Source organism: Phalaenopsis equestris, unplaced genomic scaffold (genome assembly GCF_001263595.1).
Source record: "Phalaenopsis equestris unplaced genomic scaffold, ASM126359v1 Scaffold000352, whole genome shotgun sequence".
In the NCBI taxonomy this organism is placed as follows: domain Eukaryota; kingdom Viridiplantae; phylum Streptophyta; class Magnoliopsida; order Asparagales; family Orchidaceae; genus Phalaenopsis; species Phalaenopsis equestris.
Window position 1 is genome coordinate 781309 of NW_018164794.1, and position 3956 is coordinate 785264.

Sequence of the window (3956 nt, forward strand, 5' to 3'; positions counted from 1 at the left end):
AAATTTGCCGCGAAACGCCGAACCAAACGCCGGAATGCGGGACGATGCGGTTGTCGCACGTCGCGCCGCGCAGCAGAAGCCGAACCAAACAGACCCTTAACCATAATTACAATGAGAACATACACGAATTGATACCCTCCATCTTACAAAAAGTTTCATCTACTCCAATCCTTTTTTAGAACTCTTTCCATTTGTAAAATCCAAACTCAGTTGTCTCATCTTACTTCATAAAGGCTGCGCTTTTATTAAAAACACTTCTATTAGGTAGTCGAATAACATCAGCAACAGATTTGAAAATCAATGATTCTAATAAATTTCAAATAACGGCATCCACTTGCATAGTTTAAATTAAGTCCATGTCATTCAGCTAGAATCGATTAATCTAAAAGTCCCATTGTAAACCATGCAAAATGACAACAATACATCCATTTCCTTGCTAGGGTGAAGTCAAAAATAATTTCTACTTCACCTGAAGAAGGATAAGTATGGCTGTCCAAAACCAACCTTACGACTCATATTTAATCCGCCAACATTATCATGATTCATGACACGATCTCAAAACCCTAACCGAAAACTAACATATAGAAACATTTCCTTGTCAACGGCAGTAATGTTCATGAATCAAGGGAAAAACAAAACAACCTCCAACGTTACCATCAACAGAGTAGGTATAGTTGACGTAGGCGTGGCAGAGAGATCGGCGGGTGCTGATGTCCCTACACACTCTCGGGTCGCGACAACATCACTCCCTCCATCTCGCTAAGCTGCGAATCGGTGACGTTCATGTCCAAATCTTCAATGTAAAGTGACGTCGACGGAAACTGCGCCGCACCGTCGTCTCCGACGGTCGGCGCCGCCGATAACGTAACAGATAGCGGCGCCTGATGCAGCACCTGGGCCAGCGCCATCAAACCGTTCGCTGACGCTCTCCCCACATATATATACATTGGTACTCCATTCCTACTTATTTTCAGGTCCCGCACTTAAATTATAAATTTTTTTAAAAAAAAATAATAAATTTTAGGTGGGGCCTACCGAAATACATCCGGACCGTAATAATTTTTATTGATATAATATGAAATATTTAGGTGATATAAATTTTAAAATCATGTGATATTATTTTTGGTCTCTTTGCTTTTTTCAATCTCTGGCAGCAAGAATGGATTTTCCGGTTCTTTTTGTCCACGACAATTTCGAGTTATGGTTGTCTTTGCTCAATTCAGATTATGAATGTTACTTGAGTTTGAGGTTATCTTTTCTATTTTGATTTGTGATCTGATAGAGGAGGATGGTGATCCGCATGGAATAATTTTTCTAGCGCCATCAAACCGTTCGCTGACGCTCTCCCCACATATATATACATTGGTACTCCATACCTACTTATTTTCAGGTCCCGCACTTAAATTATAATTTTTATATATATATAAAAAGTGTATTTAATTTTTTTCTAGACGTTTAATAGTTTTTTTTTTATATAATATGAAATATTTAGGTGATATAAATTTTAAAAATAAAGACTGGGCGTTATATATGCAATTCATAAGAACTTGGATTTTTTTAGGATTCCACTAACTTCAGCACTAATATTAATTTATTTGAAATAAAATGTATTTTTTTAATATGGTAATAATAATAAGATATTAAATAAATAGCAAAATTTAGATTTTACATATATTAAGGCATAAAAACATTTGAAATTTAAATAAACCCTCCTGTTATTACTTTTTTGATCTCTAAAATTAAATTATTATAATCTTTTGCTAATTTTCTCTTAAAAAATTATATTTTGCATGAATTAAAAAAAAAATCTAATTTAAGAGATAAAATGAAATAATTATTTATTGTCATATTGAATGATTTGGAAGGTCAGCATAGATAACACCGTACTCTTTTCGATTGGAGGTGTCTGCTGATTTAGAATTAAAAACGTGCATTCTTTAACTAAAATAAGAAAATCAAAATAGTTGAAGGTTGGTGCCAGGCGAGCAATGGCTGACGAATGGTTGTCCATGGCCTGCAACGGTAGTGGATGCATGCGGGTTGGCAGCTATCAATAACTTATGGGCGACAAACCAAACGAATCCTTTAAAGGACTATTAGTTGAATGAGGTATCTCATTAGAAAAAGCTCTTTAAGGGTACTCATCCTAAATTCAAAACTCACCCAAAATTCTCTTTAACTACTTCAACTATAGGTATAGGTCCAACTCTTTAGCTACACATTTAGATGTATCAAGTTCAAGCTATACATATTTCCTACAATTGTACTATATAAATATTCTATTGGTCAACATTGCTCCTCATTTTCAATTATATATAGTCCGATACAATCATGCAAATGTGAAAAAGATATTAGTGGATACTCAAAAGCCTTATTTTTAAAATGCTTCTCAATAATTCAATTTGACTCATTGTTCTTTAGCATTTTCCGAATTTATTGCAAACCAAATGCTTATATAAATTCATCGAGAGCTAGTATCTCTTTTTTTCACCTCAGCTATTTGATGTGATTCACTTATCTAATAAAATATTGACATCTTTCTCGCATTCAATTATGCTTCAATACTAATATTAAATTGGGAAGAATCTATATATATAATCTAAAACCGTCCTTTGTACTGTGTCGAAGGGATGGAGCTAGATTTTGGGAGAAGGAGAAAAAGAGAGATAGTTGTCTCTTTAGGGGTAAAGAGGGGTGGTCTCAGAGCTCGGCGGCCCCTTATATTATATACAAATGAGGTTTCAATATGAGGGTAACGGGAAAACAAACTTCTTACATGAGAAGGGGAAGAGAGCCTCAATGGAGGTGTCATCTAATTATAGAGAGAGAAAGGAGGGGGAAATTACATGTACGCCCCTATTTAAAAGGGGGCAGCGAGGGGTAATTTAATCTAGATATGTCTCCGCTAGCGTTGAGTGATCGGCCCATGTTGTCCTTTTGTTGGTCGGTCGGGTAGTGGGGTTTGCCCAAATTGGTTGTTCAGTTGGAGGTAGTTGGCCCAAGATGGTCGACCGGGTGAAGGTGGCTGACTGGACTATTGCACATCTCCTGGTCCGTCTCCAATATTTATTATTACTCTCTCTCTCTCTCTCTCTCTCTCTCCAACCCCCAGTTTTTCACTTATTGGAGGTGAAGCTACAATAAGAATGAAAAACTCATTGATGTAACAAACATTACTCCATAAGCCTCTGGTTGGGATTGTTTTTAAATTTTCTTTTGAAATGCTCTCTCGGAGAAGAGACCTAAGGAGAAACAAATATCTTTACTCATGAAGAGAGAGAGAGAGAGAGAGAGAGAGAGAGAGAGAGAGAGAGAGATATATATATTTTCTTTCTTCCTCCATTTTCATATTTTTGTTTTTTTCTTTATGAAAAATAAATAAGGTAGAGTGCGATTATCTTTTCATGTTTACCGTTAATCAATTGTATCTTAATTCGAGAGGAGTTTTTTTCTCTCTTTGTTTTTCTATAGTTTTTTTGTCTTTTACTTCCTTTAATTTTTTGCCTTCTTTCTTGTACATATTTTTAATTTGTGTTATCATATCATCTTTCTGTCTTGTCACTTTAGGTCATCATTTTCTTATTCTCATTATTCTTTTTCCCCCTTTCTTCTTGTTTCTTCTTAATTTTTTTTTGTTTTTTATTTGTTTTGATTTATTATTTCTCTCTCTTCTTCTTTTTCCAACTTTTTGTCTTATACTCTTATAGGCGGCACACTTCATGCTCACCGTATATTTAAGAATGTTGAATCTAAAACTGTTCTTCTATCTTGCCGAAAGGGTAGAGTTGAATTCCGAGTCAAGAAGAAAGAGAAGAAGAGAAAGAGAGAGAGTATCTCGATGGAGGGGGCAAAGAGGGGTGGTCCCAGGCTTGACGACCACTAGCAAACTTAGTATTTATTATAAATAATTCAATATTTATTATTACTCTCTCTCTCTCTCTCTCTCTCTCTCATAA